This window comes from Amphiura filiformis, chromosome 5 (genome assembly GCF_039555335.1).
Source record: "Amphiura filiformis chromosome 5, Afil_fr2py, whole genome shotgun sequence".
NCBI classification, from domain to species: domain Eukaryota; kingdom Metazoa; phylum Echinodermata; class Ophiuroidea; order Amphilepidida; family Amphiuridae; genus Amphiura; species Amphiura filiformis.
Window position 1 is genome coordinate 41,387,343 of NC_092632.1, and position 24,743 is coordinate 41,412,085.

Genomic DNA, 24,743 nt, shown 5'->3' on the forward strand with positions numbered 1-24,743 from the left:
TTTCAAATTGACTGTCAGCTTGCTTTGTTCGTTTTCAAACCCAGAATACCGTCGGTTATTATTACAATCATTCACTAGTCGTCACACAGTCCACAGTCCCTACCTGAAATCGTCCCTGCACTTGCATAATGAAAAGGATATAAAAGATTGATGTCTAATGCCTTTTTCTCTTGCATTATGTATCATTTGGTATCGATATACGCCAGAACTTCATTATCGACCGTGTTAATTATTCGTTCTACTCAATTAGACATGATCTTATTAAGTCTGTTTTCTAGTCCATAATGATTGAGCTTGCTTTGCAGAATTGAAAAATATGAAAGAACAATTTTCCATTACGTTTTACTGAGCTCTTTATTAAAGCTGGTATACATTAGTCGTTGCTCGTTAGACTCATTCCCAAGTTTTTCATTTTCAATATGTAGCAACAACAACCAAAGTCGCTTAAAATGATTGATAAATTGGAAAATATCCTAAAATATTTATCTTTTCAGAAGTATCGACAACATATTCAAGAAAACTGAATGTCATGTGATTTGCATAGAGCACATTTGTGATCAAGTAAAATCACTCTGAAGTCGGGCATATTCACATTACTGGTCGAACACGATAAGATTTCGGTTAATATTACATAGGCGGTTTTCTGATAGCGCTCTCATAGGTCTTTGAACCTGTCTGCAGCCCTATAGCTTTTGATTCAACAAGTTACTTTTTTTGGGGGGGGGGGGGCGGTGTACAACCTTCAAGTAATTATTTTGTGTAAGCTAACCCTAAGCATATTCATAACCCTAATCCTAACCATAACTCTAACCCTAATCCTAACCCTAACCTAACCATAACCAATCAATGACAGTGGCTGTTTCAAGTCTATAAGTCTCCTTGCATGATCGCCTGTCGAATTCAACTACCTTCGTTCAGACCCCGGCCCTATTGGGTAGCCGTGTTAACGTGCCTAAGACTGAAATCCTATCGTATTCGACCAGTAATGCAATTTTCAGTTGTTCACAAGATTGTATAAAACAATTTGCAAAGCTACATTTTGCAGAAAACCCCATTGAAATTGAACATTTAGTTCCAAAGATATGAACAGTTGAAGTGTTTCCAAAACAATATGCAACACAAATGGAGTTATTGTCTTTGTTTGGCTACATCTGAAAATCAATATATCCGACTTCTGACTGATTTTGCTTGATCACATTATGTGAGGAATAGTGTAGTTTAGGATAGACGGAGCTCTGAATGTCCCTTTAAAACTGAATTTATACTACATCGCTGAACGATAGCGATTAGTTTTTAGTCAATGAGATAACATAACCCGCGTTTGGAAAAAGCGCGCTACCTTATTGGTAAAATACCGATCGCTTGTCGCTCAGTGATGGGAGTATCAATTCAGCTTTATGATTATAATCATTAGAAAACAGAGGAGTATTTCAAACCATGATGTTAATTCAGAATCCATGTCTACTCGTGCTTATTGTCGGGGGAGGTGAGACGTGATCATTTAAAAAATAGTACTCATCCAAGGGCCTTTTCCTGTCTTCGAATTTATATGGATTCTATCGAGCAAAATTACTTGAACAACGACGTCACGACGACCTCCTATATTATGGACGGGGTGCTTGCTTGAACACAGACCCTTCTTTAGGGCAGGGCTGTCAACTCTCACGCATTGGCCGTGAGTCTCACGCATTGGGTCACTTTCTCACGGTCTCACGCCAAGGTAGTATAATCTCACGCCTAGGTAGTAAATCTCACGCAAAAAGCTGGAAAATGAGTAAAATCTCACGCATCGTCATGAATAATTTGTTGCTCCTACCCCCCCGCTTTTCACATTATCGAGTGCCGCGGCTCAAATAATCATGCTACAAATGTACACTGTCGAGTCGGCAAATCCCGGTACGCTTGTGTCTCACGCCAAGCAATTCCAAAAAGTTGACAGCCCTGCTTTAGGGTCTGAGGATTGAACCCGGGGGATTGAAGCTGTCATGGCATTGCTTATTATACATGTTAAGGTGCAATGACAAAGTAATGTTGCCCTACGTTTTCTACTTCAACAATAGTTTTCGTCAAATCTGTTCACTATCTGGACGAGGGTTTCCCCCGTAAAGCGTACAATGCCTCACTTCAAATATATAGTTTTAGTTTTGGTTTTGGTCACGTGGTTTCCTATTGTCCTGCCTAACCACTTGAATCATAAGATATCGAACTCATTGTTTCTACCTTTTGTTTAAAACCGAACATTTGTGTCAGTCAGTTTCGGTTTTGGTTTCAGTTTCTTATAAGTGGTGTGACGAATAAAATTACAGGATTTTCGAGTTACCTGATCTAAGTATACAAAAGAAATGTTTAAATTTCGCAGTGCAATATTCACGAGCAGAGAAGTCGAACAAAGCAGTCTACATTTGAAAGCATTGATTTAGTTTGAAAGCATTGACTTGAGACTACGAAATAGCCTAAGCTGATTTCACTGTGAAAATATATAGACCGTCGAAATATTTGCATTCGACATTACAAAAGGGCCACTATTGTAATTGTATAGGTGCTATAAACAAAATCGATTCATGTCCTTAATCCCATGTACCAGAATCGATGGAAGGCCATTATATGACCTCTAATAACCTAATGACTTTTACTGAAGCAATTTTTACTGCAAAAGTAGAAGATAGAGGGAGAAAAGATTGTGTGATGTGTGTGTGTGTGGGGGGTGGAGGGCAAGGGGATATGGGCCGGGAGAGAGAGAAACATATGAGAGAGAGCATTGGAAGTGAAAGAGAAGGGGGAGGAGAGCTCGAGATGAAGATATCGAATGTAGGGGAGGAGGAGGGGGAAAGGGGTAATTTAGGGAAGATGTGGTTAGATGGGAGGGGAGCCCCTCTTAAAGAGGTATGGGTTGTGCTTCCTGGGGATAATAAACTAATTCATAATCAAATCATCTCCATGCATCGTTTATGTTTCATACAAACAAACAAATCCCCCACCCCACCCCATCCTTCAATATACACGCATGTATATGATTTCTAGGCCTAGAACTCGTGAGTGTAATATGCCACCTACCGTCGACAGAGAGCACCAACTGTCGTCCGCGGGATAGATTTCCGATATCAATCATGATAATAATTATGTTAGCACAATAGGCTATTGTATACTTCTGGTTATATACCCTATATTGTGTCCTCCCAGCATAATAGTGTTATGATTGCAGAACAGATCAGCTCTACTTTTTAATCCCTTGATTTTTGGTTTCTGAACAAAAGAGAAACCAAAACTATATATTTGAAATGAGGAATGTTGGCCAACTAAAATTTTTATAAGTTCAGGCCCTACTAGTTGATCTTTCTAAAATAAAGTAAATGTTCCTCTGAGTTCAGAAACATATTTCATATTTCAATCATATTTCAAAGGCTCGTAGCAACATTTGCTGAGGAGGACGCCCTCAATATTTTTCAAAATTCTGTTTTTTACACGATTGTAATATACGTTATTAAACTATGAACATGCCCTGCAGACTTAAAATGCTGCAGTTTTGTCAAAATTTGCGATATTGAATAAAACCGTCGTTTTATTATTACGATGAAAATATTAGCCAAACGCGTACACGTACACGGCGTGCGGGAAGATGGTACACACATCAAAGGCCCGTACAGTAGCACAACCGAAGGAGTGACATGCATTGGCGACATCTGCGCTGGTAGTAAATTTCAGTTTTCTTTGCTTTACCTCAGTTGTCCGGCTCAAAATTAAAAGCTCGACCTTTATAAAAAATGTTCTTAAACATGTATGAAACAAATTGTTTTATACAAGCCCCTCTTGGCACAAACAGGTATGTGTAGGTAGGTTTGCCTTTTCTTGTGACAATCTGCTACCTGTCAGACCCAATTGATTGGAATTATCTTCGGTTTTTGTCACAGAGTCTCAGTTTGTCACCTTTAATCAGTAAGAAGAGCTTCTCAGCTTACTATATCCGGTATAATCACAGTGTCAACTATACATCAGGGGATGCCTGAAGGAAATCTTAATGAGTTTTCATGGACTCAGAATATCTGACAATATCATAGCTGTTTTATGTTGTTTTCTACATTATGTTACTAAAGCGGAAGCAGGTCATTAATAATCATGGGGCACATTTCGAAAGACGGGGTCAACGGAACTTATGAATGACTCATGAAAAAGATACAAAAGGCAATAGTTTAGTTTAGTTTAGTTTTTATTTAGCTTTGCAACATATACAAAATACAGAAAAATGGTAAGACATCAAGTACAAAGCATCAAAATTTAACAACAATAATAAAATGTCCACAAACCACCAAATGCCATCCCAGTTTGGAACGGCATATACGCCACAACACCAAAAGTTGCAAGGCAAGGATAGCCCATAAAAGCCTGGATACGTATGCAGGCTTATTTCCAATGGGGTCCCAAAACAAAAATTGGCTGTGGACGTGGAGGAATATAGAAAAAAAGAGACATTTGGACACAAGCCTACATACGTATAAATTCTGCAGATTCCTGCTTCAGAGCACTATCAGCCAGGTGTTTTTGACAGCCTTTTTGAATGCCATCCTGCTGCTTATGGACTGAATTTGAGGTGGCAACTCGTTCCAATCTAAGATGGCATTATAGTAGAAGGACTTGTTGGCAATACCTTTGACTCTGGGCACAAAGAAATTAAAATGACTAGATCTGGTACGATGATCTGGCAATATAAATGGATAATCCTTACGCAACTTGCGATCAAACTGTTTGGTGTTTCATAAGTTAATTGTTTTTTCAACGCATTTTCGAATGTGACCGAAAACGCATTTTCGAATGTGAATATTGCACTGCGAAATTTAAACACTTCTTTTGTATACTTTGATCAAGGTAACTTCAAACCAAGTCTGCGGTCACCGGATTATGTAACAAACTGAAATGAAAACCGAAACTGTTTTCTAAAAGTTTTTAACAAAGAGTACAGACAAAGGTATCGGTAATGACGTCAATCAAGAGCTTAGGCAGGATAATAGGACACCACGTGACCAAAATCTAACCAATCCTAATAATCATAACTTGAAACGACCGAATCTATGATTGCAGACATACACATGTGATGAGTGCAACCTACTTGTAGTGCAGGGCGATATTTTCAAAAATTGTATTCATCTATTGCTATGGTAGTTAATTATGTTACATCATCACTGCTACAGTTGAATTGTGACGTCATTGCTTGGCAGTTTGTGCGCACATCATTACTATTCTCATTGCTCTATACCTGGCAGTATGCGCACCAGTGCATTTAAAACTCCCGCCACATCACAATAAAGCTGTTGAACAGTTTAGTTGTTGTATGCAGTTCGTCCAAGCATATCGATATACCAATCCCTAGCCGTAGTTTATTCACTTCGAATCTTTGGGTTGCTTCTTTATCTAGAACTGGAAGACGTCAAATATACATTGCATCGCAAACACCGTGGCAAAAAAGAGCAACAATTGACCTAGTCTCACAGACATTTAATTCATTTGGTATAGGATTAAATCTTTTATAAATCAATGGTTATTGGAAAGTGCAAGTCGTTCAAGTTAACCCCACCTATATAATATGAGAGACATCTTAAATGTATGAACAGCTGTTTAAAATAAAACCCAACTTTAAACCATCTTACGCAAACCAGCCGTTGTCATTCGATATTTTAAACAGCTGGTTTTGTGTTCGTTTTGCATAATGCAATTAAAAAGTATATAACTACGCGGTTATTTGATCGGCACATTTCGGAATTTGTTCCCAACTTGATTTAGTTAAAATTTTATGTCCACATAACCTAATTCCACAGATCAAAAGATACAAAAATTGCAGTTCCATCTATTCCAATGTCAATTTGAATGGATATGAATATGCAAATCATGTTTACCTGGTTTTTACGCTCAGTGGGATAAGTAGGTTTGGTAGCGGCCGGGGCAAGAAACATAATTGGCGCCCACCCCCACCCCACCCGAGAATATCTTAGGCGCGGGCAGTGGCGTAGCTAGGGGTTGTGGCGCCCAGGGCTAAGGATACATACATGTAAGGATACATAATTGAAATAATTGAAATTTTGGACAAATAAGGCCTACCGCTAATTAATTTTGGTTACTAGAAGTTGAATATCGGTCTTAAAATGTTCTTTCAATTGATTTTGTGCTGAAATGCGCGCGAAAAGTTTGACTTTCATCGCTTGGAGGGGCGCAGAATCGATGCTCAATTGGTCAATTGGGGCACGTTGCCTGACCTTGATATTACATGATACCAAATCATAATATGATGATTCACGGAACCTATCGCTTGGCTTGGTATAGAAAGAAACGCCTTAAAACAGGGGCGGCTCCATGGGGCGTGGCCCGAGCCGTCTCTAAAAATATTACTTAAAAAAGAAAGAAAGAGGGCAAAAAAAAAAGAGCATTTGCATTTGTCGTACAATTGTGGAGAGTGAATTTAACTTCAACTTCTGTGTATTGAACAGAAGCTGCTTTTTAATACGAGCGGCGCCACTGAATCCACCCCTGTCTAGAATATTCCTCACCAATTAGAATGCTAAGTGCTGTTGAATAATGATAAAAACACGTTAAATGTGCGTGACACAATTAACAATGAATAGCTTCACTTTATACAGTTCTTAAACATTGTGGTATTCTACGTATACAAGATTCCCCTTATTTCAGCGGATGTTCAAATTAACTGTCAACTTGTTTTCTTGGTTTTAGTCAGGTGCTTAGTGCGGAAGCACGTTTAAATTGTTAGTGCACCCACAAAAAAAAGTGAGTCGCCCTGACTCAAATTAATGCGTCATTGGTTTGTCCGTATAACGAAACACTTGAAGGATCATGTGAGTCACCATGACTCATTACAAATGAGTCTGATTATTCTAAGACTCACTTACAGCGAGTCTTCATGACTTGCTAGAATTTTACAGATGAGTCATATGACTCAGTTTATGTCACTTGAATGAGTCATTAATTTTGTTCGTATAATGAAACACTTCATACATGAAGTGAGTCAAGCGACTCATTTCATACATGAAGTGAGTCAAGAGACTCAGAATGGATATATGAAATGAGTCCATTACATGATGATGTGATGAGTTATAAGAAATGCAGGCCTTGTCTTTTGAGGTATTTGAGTGCAATAACACACCATCACACACCTAAAATGGTCTTAAGGAGTGCAATTTTCAGCACACCTAATTCTGGTAAAATAGGGAAAAAGTGCCCAAATGCAAGTCACGATGAAACAGAAACTAGCAAGTATTCTTACTTTACATGCATATAGATCATTGGCAAAATTAAATGGATTTGCAAGTCTCTTAGATATGCCTATTATGGACCTATATACTTACAATTTTAACAGAACAATCTGTAATAATTATAACACACACATCACAATCAGTTTAAGTAAAATAATTAGCATTGATAAATACGTGTCATCTTATTTATTTTCTCTCAAAAAGAAACATTCAGGATAACACTGATGTACTTATTAATAAAACATCAAAGTGGCTTTCATACAACAGTGACATCCATTAGAGACATCACTAATAAATGTTCAACTCAATGAAAGCCACTGCTGTACACTATGGTAGCTACCATAAAACATGGTGGAGTTTCAATTGTGAATATTACGTTTTCTGCTGGTTATAACCTCACCAATACTGGTCAAGAATGAAAAAGTACCTACAATCTCCCTTCTCAGTGGTCTTCACACGTTGCCTTTTTATATGATAAGGTTCAACTGAGGTGGCCACCGACCAATTTCCCAATAAAACCAGCTGTGGAAATTCTTCAGAGACAACCAAAAGATTAATAGATGACTGTGGAGTAAAGATTGCAGTACTTCCAAGTATTATTATGTATTCATTAACTTCCAATTATTTACGATTAATTAATACAAACCACAAATATAGAAGGGAGATACCAAAATTCCAGTTTTAGTCCTTGTCTTCTAAAATTCAGTCTAAAGCATAACAGTTGTTTAACAAACTTGTCTCTTAAGCTTCAGCACTATTAACCTCATCATTAGCCTCATCATTAATGACTGTATTCAAGTTGTGCACCTCACTTTCTTAGATGGGGCTGGCGAAACTATGTCAATGCACCTTCTGAATGAACGTGAGTGCGTTTCCCATTTTCTTGTTGTATGCCAAATTGAAATTGTAATGGACCAGCATAAGTAAAGAGACTGCTGATATCAAGTCGTTGGTGGTGCAAATTACTTCGTTCTCTGCCAAGATGGTGAACGATGCATTCAGAATTTCCTGAAATTTGTCAGTGCTTTCACCGTTGGCTTTACTCTCGTTGAGAATTCTTGCCATTGGTCCATCCGTTGCCTGGAAAGGAAAACATAAATGTGAAATAATTTTATTTCTGGTAATGTACACAAGACACAATTAGGTGAGATGGAATGGTCATGGTCACCAAACTCCCTAAAATTCCATTGCATATCAGGTTTGGACATCACCTCACATTGCATACTGGTAAATATTTTCCCTTTTCAAGGCTGGTGTGCTAGCTGTCCTGTAACTTAGTGATTTTCACACGAATAAATTAAGTTTGACCGATTTAACTGGTGCGATGAGTGACCCATCATTCAAAGTAGAAAACTCCATTGTGAAAAATTGGACCATGCACCTTTAAAATTAATTTTTTTGCCAAAATTGTACAAATAAAAAACACCACGTACCGCTTCAATTCACTCACTAACTCAAAAATTCTGCACAGAAGTTTACACCAGCTTGAACCTAATGTTATGTTTTAAACTTACCTTGCTCTGCTGACAAAGTAGTGCCTTCTCTCCCATCAGTGTAGGAATTAAAAGAAGTGCCCCAGATGATTATGATCACTGCAAATTAAAAAGAAATCAAGACTGGATTCATTAAATATTATATTATTCATTAATAACCTATAGGTTAATAAATGCGTATCACTTGTTGGGAGTGAAATTGTACAAAATATGTAATGCATGTGTACTGAGATGTTGATGCGTCTAATGCATCTCAGTGTAAGTGCATTATTGTGTACAACAAGTGATACGCATTTATTAACCTATTTCATACATGAGAAAAAAATCCCGTGATTTTTGCTATTTTTTATAACAAAATTGGTTTCTTGCCCTGCGGGGCTCTTTTATATTGGAACGCACTCTGGGTGTTTAGTTGTAGTATGGGAGTCTCCGGCCCTGCTGAACATCAAGATCATGTTAACGGTTTTATTCTAAGAAATTGGAGGAAACCGTTTTTTACATATCCTATAATTTAGTCCAAATTCGTGAAATCTAAAATGGACTTTCCCTTTTATAGGGAATTTTTTATTTTTCCAAAAGGTTTTTTTTTTCACCTTTCCAAAAGGTAGATACATACATGCAATTACCACAATTAACCTCTACGCCTATCCCCCCTCTTTTTCTGAGAAATTGAAAAAGACAACTTAGTAGGCCTTCCATTTATTTTGTCCATTTATTCGAAAAATCGAAAACGATCCTTCCGCTTTTATCGCGAATTTTTTATTTCTTCAAAAGGTTAATTTTATATTATACCTTCTCAAAAGGTGAATACAAAGATGTGTAAATACCATAATTAACCTCCACGCCTATCCTCCCTCTTTTTCTGAGAAATTGAAAAAGACAATTTAATAGGCATTTGTTGCCCAAATTCGAAATCGAAAAGGGACCTTCCCTTTTACAGGGATTTTTTAAATTTTTTCAAAAGGTTAATTTTATATTCTTACCTTTCCAAAAGGTGATTACAAAGATATATAAATATCATAATTGACCTCCACGACTACCCCTTCTTTTTCTGAGAAACTGAAAAAGACATCTCTAGTATTGGCATGTGATTTATCTAGTGAACTTCGAGAAATTGAAAAAAGGCCCTTTCCTTTTATAGGGATTTTTTTTTCATTTTCAAAAAAAAAAATTTTCCGTTTTTATTTTTCCAAAAGGTTCATATAAAGGTGTGAAAATACCATAATTAACCTCCACACCTATCCCACCTCTTTTTCTGAGAAATTGAAAAAGATAACTCATTAGGCCTTCCCTTCATTTTGTCCAAATTCGAGAAATCGAAAATGGGACTTTCCCTTTTATAGGAACTTTATTCGTCTTTTTTTTCAGAGTCTGTAAATATTCAATAGATATAATTTAAGCTTACATAAGTTTTCAGTCCGATAGAGCTTTTATTAGGCCTCTGCCTATGCTAATACTAGATGAGGGGATGGTTCAATGTAATACAATAGACAAGATTCAGCCGGCGAATCCAGTCATAAAAATCGTCTAAAACAATATAAATAATTACCTTTGCGTACCAATTTTGCTCTCGTTCTCTTCAGTAAAACAACTTCTCCGCGGCTTTTGGGTGTCACTGATGAAATCATTCGTAAAACTGCACGATTGAAACGATTTTATTCACAGATCTCTCACTGGCTGCAGAGCAATATGGCGACGTCGGCAAAAAGAATGTGCAATTTTGGATGGCGTCACGCAGCCTCGCTTTCAAGTCAAGTTGACTCACATTTTTTCTAAAAAGGCTCAAAATACGATCTTGACTCATTTTTTACGACCAAGTGAGTCAGTTAAAACATTTGCAAATGCGTCAGCTCATTATTGACACACTGGTGAAATAAAAATGAGTCAAGAGAGACTCATTGGTTGTTGCTAATGAGTCAATTTTCACCTGACTCACGAAAATTGTACAAAAATGAGTCAAATGACTCACTTTTTTTTGTGGGTGTGGACATTGTTATATGCTCGAACTAGTTCGTGATCGACATCTTTAACCAAAATGAAAACAGTGTACTGTATTATGGAGCTAACGAATTTTAATTCATTCTTAAAACTTCTTTTACCATATTCGGAATACCGTCGTTCATTGTTCTACATTCATTTTCACCAGTCACCACACACTCATAACGCATTAATCTGAAATTGCATTATGAAAAGGATAAGACATCCTAAGATGTCTAATGCCTTTTTCGCTTGCATTATGTATCATTTGATATCGACATACGCCAGAACTTCATTATCTATGTTATGAAGTCTTTATAGTCCCAAATTATTAAGTTTGTTTTAAAGAATTGGAATATGTAATTTTGCAATAGATTTTAAGCTTTTAATTTAAGACTAGCTGGCAGATATTTTCAATATCAATACGACAGAGATTAAGACTCATTCCCACATTTTGTATTTTCAAAATACAGTTGTTACTAAAAATGTAAAAAGCGTTCAAACAACAGTACGACAACAACAATATCTTCAACTAGCTCGAGACGTTATATTAAGGAGACTTTTGAGGCTATGCCGACGGCCAGATCTGTCAAAGTTTCTGAAGTCGCGCTTAGAAATGATTGATCAATCGGGAAAATGAATCATTTTCGTTTCGTCAATAAAAAACAAACAAACATGAAAGGCTACGTTCGACTTTAAGATTCCGCCTCCTATTGGATATGCATGGAATTCTTTATGTCTTGACATGAAAAAAAAAGCGTCTATAGCTTATTCCTTGTCGGGGTTAGTTACTGAAATAGTAAATATTTTAAACCTGCAAAAACCAAAACAGTGCCAAAATGTATAAGGAATAGTGTAGTTTGGGATTGACGGATCTATGACTTTCCCTTTAACGAATAATGAGAAAAACAGACGACTGAATATTTCAACCCAGGATGTTTTTCAGCATCTCTCATCACGCATATTGTCAAGGGAGGATAAGACGTGTTCATTTTAAAGATTGGTAAATGGTAATCATCCGGGATGCCTACTCCTACCTTCCATATTATATGGATTTTTATCGAGCAAGAATATTACTTTTTACAGCACATCTACATCTCGCAAACTGGTAATACAATTGGACAGGGGCCAAATTATCAATTATCTAAGTTCAAAGACGACACATGTACAATTATGCATTGTTATTGTACCATTTGATTTATCTCTACATAATTATACCTCATTAATAAGCCATCCTGGAGATACACGACCATTGACTTTTCCAGAGAACCAACCTGTGTGATATTTCATTTACTCACTTAAAGCACTCTAAACATTTAAAGGAACACTCCGGCAATCACAACATTATGCCTGATATGTTAGAAAAACAATTATTAAACAAGAATCATTTAAAATTATTTAAAACAAACTCATATTGACCATAAAGCTAATAAAAAACAGTTGGCTCTCAACACGCTATATTTAAAATTCATGGTTATTGGTGCTCAATTGTCGTCAGCCTTCGTTGTTTTACTGGGACGTCATTGCCACAGGCAATTTCGGTGCCCGGGAAATTTGAATTTTTTTCTTTCTAACATAAGGAATAATGTTGTGATTGCCGGAGTGTTCCTTTAAGGGCACCCAGTGGAAACTGAAACTATAGTCAGTCTACTCTGAAGTACAAAGTAGCGACGTGGACGCACACATTGTGCCGACTTTGAAGGCACGCAAACATGCAGCATAGACGCATAACTGCGCACTGTTTACGCGCTGTATACGCGCGCGTTGTCACTTTGTACTTATTTATTTATTTATTTATTTATTTACAACATGTTTACCCAGAGTAGCCCGATTCAGCCGAAGCTGGTCTAACACGGGGCCCTGCAAAATAATAATTATACAATTTACAACTCAATCCATTATTAAAAGATACATTAAAAGAATATAAATCTCAAATACATTTGTACAGTTTGCAATAATTATTAAAACTCACATGCCATTATTAAATGAACATTGATCCATAAAAACATCATATAAAACACATAATAACTCAGTAACATATATATTTCAAGATGTTATTTATATTATACACTATTTTTTTAAATTTTTTTTTTAAATGTCGGGCATATCTAGGCATTAACAGCTGAAATCTAGGAGATAACGCTGACGAAACTTCGGCCAGATACAAGTGACCTGGTGAACGAAGGGGGTGCCGTAGATAGCTGGTCGGGGTATAATTTTATAGGACAGGCAAGTGTAACCGACAATCGGGCGTTACCCTGATCGGAACCGCCTGTAACAAGGTCTTTTTTTATCATGGATCATCTGCCCCGCCATTACCAGATGAACCACGGGGAGAGCAGAGATTTTTTTTAGGTCCTGCGGGGAATCGAACCCGGGACCTCTCGCACCAAAGGCAAAGACCTTAACCAGTGGACCACGCTGCTCCCCTGGTGAAAATATACATTTTTGTAATACCGTTTAAAAGTTTGCACATTTATTGAGTTTCTAATATCATTTTCAATGTTGTTCCATAATTTTACACCACTGTAACTGAACGATGATTTAAAACATTCTAAGTCATATCCATGAATTGAAGGTGGCAAAGCCAACTGACCAGCAGCAGCCTGTGGTGTGTTAACATTGTGAGTTGTACATACATGGTTAAACATTTTTGCAAGATAATGTGGCGCCAGGCCATTAAGAGATTTATAAACCAATAGTGCTTTAAAATAATCATTACGAGTGTGAAGCCGTTCCCAACAAAGAATTCTAAACATGAAATCAGATGAAGTTAAGTTGTTCACGCTCAAAATCACTCTTGCACAGCGTTTATGAAGAACATTAAGTTTGGAACTGTCATCTTTAAAACGACCATACCATGAGATATTGCAATAGTCAAATATAGGCTGAGATATTGCAATAGTCAAATATAGTACTTCAGAGTGGACAAACTGTATATACCCTCCTCTATATATTACTTGAAGCAAAATTAATCCATTCGTACGCAGCTTTTGTGGTTACACTTGGTCTTCAACGATCTCTTTCTTCGACTAAAAGGAAACGACCCATTGCCAACATAAAACCGAGGATTTATTGTCCGATCGCCATTGCTTTAATAGGATTCAGCTTAATTTTCGTCTCACATCACGGTGGACAGATTCCATTGCATGACAGAAGAGATTTGTGGATAGGAATGTAATGAAGCAAATAAATATTTAAAAAATCAATCAAAAAATCATCAGTTAACAGGGTTACAGGGCATCTAATTTTAATATCAAGTCACTGTTATAATCCGTATAATGCATAGTGATGGAATCGACATCCTGAATGGACATGATGGATGAAAATACCATCATTGCCCGGCATCATTGCCCTAATTAGCCCTTTAACATGTTTAAAGCGTCTATATTACTTCTGCAAAATTGCATTCTAATGCCCCAGTTCTTTGGGTTCGCTAGTATCCCATGATGATAAATCTGATATACGATGGTGACGCCACCAACTAAAACTTCATATATTTCACAACTTGAGGTCATAATTTGAAGCTATAGATTTCTATAGATAGAAGGGTTATTTAAACTTACACTTAAAAACTGTAGTAAAAGTATCGTCATTCCACATGGTAGCAGTTCTTTAAACCAATAAGTCAGTTCTTTAAAGGTCATATATATTGCTCGGACAACATCATATCATTGGCAAGCTAATATTATGAGGACAATAAAAATGACTCCCTTTTTGAGAAAATAAGACGTTTAAAATTGATATTCCGCAAAAACCAACTTAGCGGTGAGTTCCTTCGAACGAGACAGATTTGACCTAGAAAAAAGTTGACGTCATGAAATGAGACGTGCCTGCTTTGAGAGAAGGGACTGTAAACGCTCTCAATGCACAGAACGCATACTGTTGTTGTTCTCAGAAAAAAGGTCTAATCAAGTGTTACAAATGTAATGGTTTTAAAACATAAAATCAGCCGCTTCTTTTTTATGTATTAGTAAATTGTGATATTACATTTCATATGTATATCAAGTTGTTGAGAAATATTTGGACAAAACAATAAAAAATATTTTAAACCAATTTTACAGTGCAGTTTAGAATTGGAGCGTGATGTATATCCACATTGTATTTATTATGCAAACAAACAATTTCAGTGGCCTTTTGTTCGAACCTTCCCGATTTCTCGTGTACAAGGTCGCATATTATACACATGACTGAATGTCAAAAGAGCTCATATCCAGGGATCATGTGTATGTAACATGACTCTTCATTTACTGTGACGTCACCAGTCTTCTGCCCTGGAATCAATTTTGCTTCGAACGGGGGAAGGACCGTACATTTGCGTACGAGGCAGCATTTTACAAACACAATTTCTCTTTTTTCAGGAGAAATACGAATAGAAAAATTGCAACGAGTGTCAACTTCCCAGCAAACACAAAACGTTTTCGACATCATTTGCAAAAGGTTATAAAATGTTGTCAGGTCAGAAAACGTTTAAATGTCGGGTTATATAAAGGGTATATTAAGAGTATAAAATGTTTTCATAACCTTAAAAAACATTGTTTGATAATCTACTGCTCAGCAAACAAAAATGTTTTACAGAAAACGTTTAAATGTCGGGTTATATAAAGGGTATAAAAACGTTTTAATAACATTCCAAAAACATTCTTGAAAACTTGATACAAAACATTCTAAACAAAATGTTATTTTGGGGTTGAAAAAATATTTTGCGAAAAATGTTTGCCCAAAATATTTTCAATAACATTTTAAAAACGTTTTCATGACCTTTAAATAACCCGACATTTAAATGTTATTAAAATGTTTTGAAAAAACATTTTAAGAACATTTCTGTGTTTGCTGGGTTCAAATATTTTAACATAATGTTATTTAAGTATTGACACAATATTTGGCAAAAATGTTTGCAAAAAGGGTTTAACAATAGCATTTTTTGAAAACATTTAAAAATATTGTTGTAGTGTGTTTTCATACAAAACGTTTTAAAACGTTATCATGACCTTTATATAACCCGACATTTTAATGTTATTAAAACGTTTTACCTAAACCAAAAGCCAAAATATAACTTATTTAAAACGTTTTTAAAACGTTTTTGTGTTTGCTGGGTTGTAATGTAATAATTATTCTCTTCGAATTGAGTTAAACATGTTTTTGCAATAGATATGCCCTTTAAACCAATAAATTTGTATAATAACCTTTGAATGTGTTAGGTACAAAAACTCATACTCCAAAACTTGATATGCGGGTGAACGATATTGGCTGTTGAAATGTCTATATTAAAGGCCCATTCAGTGATTTGCTCATCCGGACGATCGTAAAAATCATCAAAATTCAGATTTTGGTACCTTTGTAATTGGCATAGATGTGCTAACATAGCCTGCTAGTGGTTCGGTCGAAAGCCGTGTATTTTAGACAAAATAAAGCATTTGCATGATTCTGGACTTTTGATACTGACAGTACAAAAAGTCCGACTCGAGATCGAAAGAAGCTCACTCTCCACGTACCAACACGCGTTGCGTATTGTTTCTACTACTTATTACATCAGTAGCTACTATTTTAAACAAAATACACAATTTTAACTGTTTTTCATATTTGAATTGACCGTTAGTTTGCCTCGGTGACCTTTAATTGCTTATTTTGTTTTCTACTACAAAATTGTAGCTTAAAAGCGTCTGTTTTAAATCAATTTAGACTCTACTTCCCCGTGTTAGAAACACTGGACTAGGAAGTTTTTCCAGTCGATTGGTGGCGCACTGTACGAAAATCTCGATTTTCTCAGAGTTGAAGTAGAAAACCTTTCTAAAACTTCTGTTTTTTGACTAATTTGTCGATGTATTCAGGGGAAAAGTGGTTTAATAAAATTCTGTAGACTTATTCTTTATTTCTAAGCAACTCTGACAAATTTCCATTTTTTTTAATGTTCCTGTGAAATCACTGAAAGGGCCTTTAATGCAGCTTTTATAGTTAGCATTGTGAAATAAATAACACTATGGAGTTATTGGACTAATGCTAATTTAGGACTATGCTTTAGACCATTGGGCCATGTGAGGTCACACGTACTTAGGGAATGTTCATAAATACCTTGGTGGGGGGGCTGGAAAATTTGTAGGGGGTCAAAAAGTTTTGACCTTCCAAAAGGGGGGGGTCAAGAAAGTTTTGACATGGCAAAAGGGGGTCAAGAAAGTTTTGACACCCATAAAAGGGGGGGGGGGCAAAAAAGTAAAATACAAAATTTTTGCGCGCTACGCGCGCACATTCTCAAGATAAGCCCTTTTCATCCCGATCATGGGCGTAAATATGTAAAATACAAATACATTTCGCGCTACGTGCACACATCCAGTCAAGCATTTTTTTGAAGCTCCGGTATACGTATGTAAAGCAACTGCAATTGTTTTTCGTCTGTGCCCCAAAATTTTATTTGCCCCCCCTCCCTCAAGAAAGCTGGTTACGCCCCTGATACATCAATGCAATAACTTCTGAGACCTTACTTGAAAGTAATTTATTTTATGATGTCCTGAACTTATGGACAATTTAGGCCTATTATAGACACAAGGCCTTTAAGAGTGACACTGATAAATGATAAGTATATTGCAGATCTGTTTGTTTAAATGTGTAACAAGGTTAAAACTGCGTTAAGTTTAATCAACTATAGGCCTACTAGTAAAATAAAGCATTACCTATTATAGTGGAAACAAGAGCGGAGTATTTTAAGTATACCTTCATTATGTGTGCGGGGGGGGGGTAAAAAAGTTTGGGTGTATACAAAAGGGGGGGTCAAAAAAGTTTGCAGTCCATAAAAAGGGGGGGGGTTCTAAAAGTTTAACATACAGACAGAGGGGGGGGGTCAACAAAGTTTTGACATACCGAAATCAAAATTTTCCAGCCCCCCTACCAAAGTATTTATGAACGTTCCCTTATGATGCTAAAGTATAGCAGTTGGTAGATTATATTTGAACTTGACCAGTACATTGTTTTAGAGAAAGGGGGAATACATATATCTGATGATCCATGGTGACACTACCACTTATGTGACACGTATGCAGGGCTGTTAAGATCCCCCTTTTCAGCATCGCTACCACGTAAGACCCCATATTTTTTTCCGAACACATGCTCTGTCACCCAAAGACCCCTTATTTTTCCATTCAATCTACCACCCAAAGGCACTTATTTTTTCAATTTGAACGTCAACTTTTATTTATCACTGATTTTGTTACAAATTTATTTAGAACTAGAAATTCAATGTTCGAGGTTTCTTTTGGCTCTCACCAGACCCCATATTAACAAAATATAATTTTCGTCAAATAATTTAGGTCAAACAGTCCGTCTCTCACCCATTGACCCCATATTTTGCTCATTTTGCTCGCACCTAATGCCAAAAATCATGCTCTGACCCAATGATCCCATTTTTAAAATATATATTTCACCGAATGCCCCTTATTGCGAAAGTGTCAGCCTTACACCTGCATCTCATATTGAACTGCCCCTTGGATCGGAATGATCATAGTGCTTATGATGGAACAACAACTTGTACATTATGGGAGCCATAAAAAAGAAGATTTTTTATTTATGTTTTAGTTGCTTATCATGCTAATTTCCGAAGAAAATTCGGTTGAATTTCTTGTTCAAAATGCTCTCAGGCCAAAAGGCGACTGATGAGCACCGTCACGATGATCTTCTGTACATATTACGATTATGTAGAACCACGTTTTACTCACTAGGGGTAGTTGGCAGGCAAACCGGGCCGACACAGTTCTTCTTTCTCAAAAAAATAAGTATTAGAATCCCGAAACACAATTTTCTAGTCTAAACCATATTTCAACAGTTCGTATACAAGCTTATACATTTGTGATGAAAAGAATTGACCCGCTCGGCCTGAAGCGAATTCTTTACAATCCACGCACGAATCAAACAAGTGTGAAGGCTGTGAGTTTTCTTGTTATTGTGACAAAACTACCACCTGTTATACCCAATTAATTGGATTTAACTCGGTTTTGTTGGTTAATGCAGTCTCAGTTTGTCACCTTAAATCTGTAAGAAGAGCTTACTATATCCGGTATAATCACATTGTCAACAATACACCAGGAGATGTCTGAAGGCACTCGTAATGAGTTTTCGTGGATTCAGATCTGTTTTAACACTTTGCTGTGGTGATGGCAGTATTATAATAGGTTGCTTTCTGTAATATCTTACAAAGGTAGAAGTCATCTATGATCATGAGGCACATTTCAAAAGATGGGGCCTGCTGAAATAATATGTGTATGATTAGGGATAATGAAATAGATACCCAAAATACAAAATACATCACAATAAATTAAACCGACTTTATTTCCAAAACACGATGCAACAATAATGGACAACAAAACAAGTGAAATTGGAAGAAAGTTAATAAGACCCGTGATAACCTTACTCCCTATTTAAACAACGTAAAAATGTTCCAACATGTTTCCCTGGTCATGGGATTTGTTGCCACAAAGATTGAGCCCCGTACCCCTTACAGATGTCCAGATATTGAAATTATAAGATTGGACCCCAGCTGACCTTTGACCTGACCCACCTATTTGAGCCTCAATGCTGTTTGTGAAAGAAGAAGCATTTTGAAGACATTTCGATTCAGACCGAAAGTGCCCCTTAAATGACCTTTGACCCCAAATCTGTGAACACCCTAAAGTCACATGTAAATAACAATGCATGTGTGCAAATGGCGTCACCATGCTATGTTACTTGTGGCAGAAGAAGCATTTTGAAGGAAAAAATTGCCAGAAAGAAGAAACCAGAAAGAATGGATAGGATTAGAGTACCTACAATCAACGAAAAAAGTCTTGGAACGCTTGCGTGTAAATAACGGAAAACTGTCACACCCTCTCCCCGTGCAATGTTAAAAATATCAATGTCTTCAGCGGTGTCCCAATGTGTTCCAACATTGATTGATGGGGAGAGGGGAAGGGTAAATCATTGTTGTAGATGTCATGTTTATTGTCAGGCAAAATATACGTCATAATTTCCATGATCATATGAAATTCTGCACGGAATTTCGACAGAGTGTACCAAGCGTTCCAAGGACTTTTTTCGTAGATTGTAGCTAGGTCAACAAGTGATCAACTGTTCACTCTGAGACAAATTATGGAAAAACACCTTAGTCGAAAAGGACAAAGGACTCTGCTGCTACATTGACTTTGAAAAGGCCTTTGATTCTGTGTGGCAGGAGGGCCTGTGGAAGGCACTTGGGTTCTTAGGATTCCCCAATAAAATTATAAAACTGCTTGAAGCACTCTACCGGAAATCTGAAAGCGCTGTAAGAGTTAACAAAGAGTTAACAGAATGGTTTACTACTACTATAGTTGGAGTGCGACAAGGGTGTGTGCTCTCACCTCAGCTATTTAACATCCTCATGTTATATGCTCTACACGACACAAACATATGAGTAAACATTCAGGGGCAGCTTACCAATAATCTACGCTTTGCTGATGACATTGCACTTGTTGCTGGGAGTGAAAACGACCTACAAACTCTGGTTGACCTTGTGCATAATAGGGTGCAACTCTACTAATCTTATTACAAGACTGCCCCACTCCAACCCTAAACCCTAAACTCCGTAAACGAGGACTGGACTCAAATCTAGCAAGTTGCACCCTATTCGGTAATCGTACCAATTATTGGAAAAGCTGAAGTACAGGCAATCACCAAATTGTACACAAATATAGATATAAAAATCAATGGAACACCACTAGCCCAGGTTGAGGAGTTCACATACTTAGGAGGGAAGCTCTGTCAAACGGAATCCTGCACCGAAGACGTAAAATTACGCATTATGGGAAAGCCATAGGAGCTCATAGGGACTGTTCAAAAACTACACAAGATATGGAGGGCCAAAAGATATACAGAGAAGCACTAAGATCGAGTTCTACAAAGTACTTACCCTCTAAATACTGCTGTATGGAGCGGAAACATGGACTCTAAATAAAGAAGATGAAAACAGAATTTCAACATTTGAAATGATGTGCCTTCGTAAAATAATGGTCACGTCTCAACAGGATCAGAAACACCACCATTCGCAAAACCATCCTGGACAGAATATCAACACAAAAAGACTCCGATACTTCGCCCATATCCAGAGAATGTTTTCATCACGTTTTCCCAAATTAGCACTTGAGGCGCATATCCATGGCAAACGCCCAAGAGGGAGACCACCAAAAAGATGGAGTGACTGCCTGAAATCCGACTGTAGTAAAGTAAATATCAGCTCTTTGATCGAAGCTAGCAGGCTAGCTCAAGACAGAAGGAAGTGGCAGGACATCATGAAGCAGATGGCACCACTCAACCCCAAGTTGGAGTGAACGCCATCTAGGTCAAATAGGTCAAATTTCAAATATGTATAAATAGCGCCCTCAATTTACACACAAATGTACAGTTTATAGATAAAATTACCACAAAAAAGCAGAAAAGATGAATAATTTGATATAGAAACGAAAATCTATATTAAAAACAACGAAGAAATATAATGTGTAATAGCTGTTGGTATTTTCTAGGTCTAGAATTGAACATTGTATAATGATCACATTAAACAACCGTGCGGTAGATTTCTCTAGCTTTCTATTAAAAGTAGTAGTATTGTCAACATCCGCGCACACAGCCCCGTCAATATTTTAATTCGAGCATTTATATGTAGAAAAGACTTATTGACGTAAATATGAAATGACATAGATATGAAATTACAACAGATTGCTAAGCTCCTATATCATATTGCTCTGCCTTTGTTTGCTTTTGTTTATTTCATATTATTCATCGTGTAAATCTGTACCGGAAAACGATTTCACTGATGTACGACCGAGTGCTTGACAAATATTTGCCTATCGAATAGGTTTTTGCCCGGGTTTTTCTTTTGCACAAATTAAATTTGACCATTTACATATAAATTTCAATGCAACCTACAATAAACTGATGCATTTGATTGAATATGCATATTGTTAAAAGAGTTAACTTGTGACATTTTACAAAAAGCATCACAAATATTATTATTAAGTCCTATACTTTTGTCCAGTTTCTTTAACACGCAAAATGTAGGTCAGACAGGTCACCAGATGACCTTCTCAACAGGGAGGATTACGTCCCTATCATATTATTTTAATTATTAAAGGAGTATTTCGTGATCCTAGCATCCTCTTTTTATGAGATTTTTCAGTACATATCCACGAAAAAAGCATATTTCCAAAATTTCAGTTGATATGATTCCGATTTTGTTGTGAGTTATGCATGATTATGTGCATTACACAACTAAAATTGGGCATGATGTAATGCATCTTTAAATGGATCTGCCTTGTGATTGGTCGCCCATACCTCGCTATGGTTTAAATCATCTGGGCCCGCGCCATTACCATTAACTACACCGTAAACAACTCTTAAGTTAATCTCTCATCAAACATCTAGCGCGTACTTGTGGTTAATGGACTGATAAACAAGTATGCTTGACAGTGTGTTTTAGAGAGCAAAGTCCAGGGGGTAAAGTTCTGCTTACAATTCAAAGTTCATAGTCGAAATTTCGGGGTTCGCTATCAAAACTGGTAGATTCCAAAATCAGAATTGTTCAGTATTAAAGTGAGCCGTTATAATTATGCAAGATAATGTTGCATTCAATTACTTTTATTGTCACTAATCGTCTGATATTTTTAACTCTTTATGACCATTTTACTATTGAATACTTTAATTTTAATAAACATCAGTATAATTTTGAGTTCAACGAAATGGGTTCATCATGACTAATAATAACATATTTTTAATAAAATTCGACTATGGCATAGTCTACGCTCTCACAAACTCAAGTCTCTCCTATAATACCCCATTCCCACTTCAGGGCACTTCCACTTCCCTCTTCCCAGTGGCGTTGCACATCATCCACATCAAGTAAATAATTATTTTGTATAGGCAGTGAACGAACCGTTCTATAAATGCCACGCCAACTGCTGAGAGTAGCTGGTAGTTACAAGTTATACTACGCGCGCAATGAGCGATTGGTATTGGTATCTGATTTGCTAAAAACTAATCGCTATAGCTCAGCGATGAGTTCAGCTATGAGTTGTTTTTCAAAATATCCAGGCCCTATCCTATTGTTGAATGTCGGACAATTAAGCTTGTAGTTACACTGTCTCTATAGAATTGAAAGCTCAAGATGAATAATTGTGTGAATGCCACTTGACATTTCTTGACATACACAGAGAAAGGCCTTATGAATGTAGCTACTGTAACAGGTCATTCAATCATTTACATCATGTGAAGCAACATAAAAAGCTACATACAGGAGAAAAACCTCATAAATGTAGCTACTGTAACAAGTCCTTCAGTGACATGAGCAGCACGAACAAACATGAAAAGATACATACAGGAGAAAACCCGTATAAATGTAGCTACCGTAACAAGTCCTTCAGTCAAATGGGCAACAAGAACCGACATGAAAAGATACATAGAGGAGAAAAACCTTATATGTAGCTACTGTATCAAGTCCTTCAGTCAAATGGGCAACAAGAATCAACATGAAAAGATACATAGAGGAGAAAAACCTTATAAATGTAGTACTGTAACAAGTCCTTCAATCATTTACATCATGTGAAGCAACATGAAAAGCTACATACAGGAGAAAAACCTTATACAAGAACTTCAGTGAAATGGGCAACAAGAATCAACATGAAAAGATACTAAGGAGGAAAAACTTTAATAAATGTAGCTACTGCAACAAGTACTTCAGTCACATGGGTAACAAGAATCAACATGAAAAGATACTTACAGGAGAAAAACTTCCTAAATGGAGCTACTGTAACAAGTCCTTCAGTCATATGAGCAATAAGAATCATCATGGAAAGATACATAAGAGAAAAACTTCATAAATTTAGCTACTGCAACAAGAGTAGCCCGGAAGAGTAGTGTACAATGTAGGTTTACGCTGACGGAAGCATTGTGGAGCAGGAGTGAAAATGTGTCTTCATGACCTTACGGAAGTGGCGCGAATGAGAGGAATTCGCGCCTTTTGACATCCTCCTGCTCTCTGATTGGATAAAAGTAGGATGTTCTGGTCAAACAAGGTGAAACGTGTGCCGTTACTCGTTCGATGTGCACGTTGTACTATGTTTATAGCCCGGGGGTCACTCCCATTGTGGCTTGTACACCATCCGCGATAATCAACTTTTGAAAAGCACCCTAAACAAGGATTTAACCCTTTGCTAAAACGAAACCCTAAACAGGGATTTCATTCCTAACATCACATTTCATACCCTAAATTTCATTTCGGCGTATTTAGCAATTGCAATTTTGCTACCCTTTTTTCCAATTTTTCATGTTTTTGACACCCTAAACGCGATACACGCGTATCGTGCCTACCCACGAAAAACGACCCTTTTTACGCGTTTTCATTATCGCGGATGGTGTACAGGCCACAATGGGAGTGACCCCCTGGGGTTTATAGTAATTATTTTTCTTGTTGGTGGTTTGAACGTTTCAGGGTTACAGTATAATAAATGTTAATATGTTTAAGGGCTTACATTTCTGTTGGGTAAATAAACTGTACAGTAGTACCGAATAATACTAGACTAAGTTGTACCTGAAGTTGAGTCTGATGCATTTGTTATGCAATGGGTGTGGCCGTTCTTTTGACCAAGTCTTAAATATTGGTATTTTACAATTTAACCTCAAATGACCTTTGACCTCAATATATGACCTTGAACACCACTACCAATTAGTGCAGATATGACCCAAGTTTGGTTGCATTAGGATTTAAACTGTTCATGAGACCTAATTTTAACCAATAGTCTCGTATTTTACATGTTGACCTTAAATGACCTTTGAATATTACCTTTAATCTCCACCAATAGATGAGGGTTCCCATAGTGCAGCTATGACACAAGTTTGGTTGCAATAGGATCTAAACTATTCATATGACACCAAATTTACAAGTTGAACTCAAAGTTGAATCTTTGTCCTCAGTATATGACTTTGAACCCCACCCAAAAAATATAGCCAGAGTTTCTGACAATGGCCCACCTAT

The 24,743-nt window shown here is 36.9% G+C and overlaps 1 long non-coding RNA gene across 1 annotated transcript; it reads right to left on the bottom strand.

Annotated features, from left to right (window-relative positions):
* Positions 1-7,995: 7,995 nt before the first annotated feature.
* On the bottom strand, positions 7,996-10,516 carry LOC140151871 (uncharacterized). Its single transcript, XR_011858985.1, has 3 exons — positions 10,296-10,516; positions 8,768-8,845; positions 7,996-8,333 (listed from the first exon to the last, which is right to left on the bottom strand). It is a non-coding gene; the product is annotated as an uncharacterized lncRNA (long non-coding RNA).
* Positions 10,517-24,743: the final 14,227 nt, after the last annotated feature.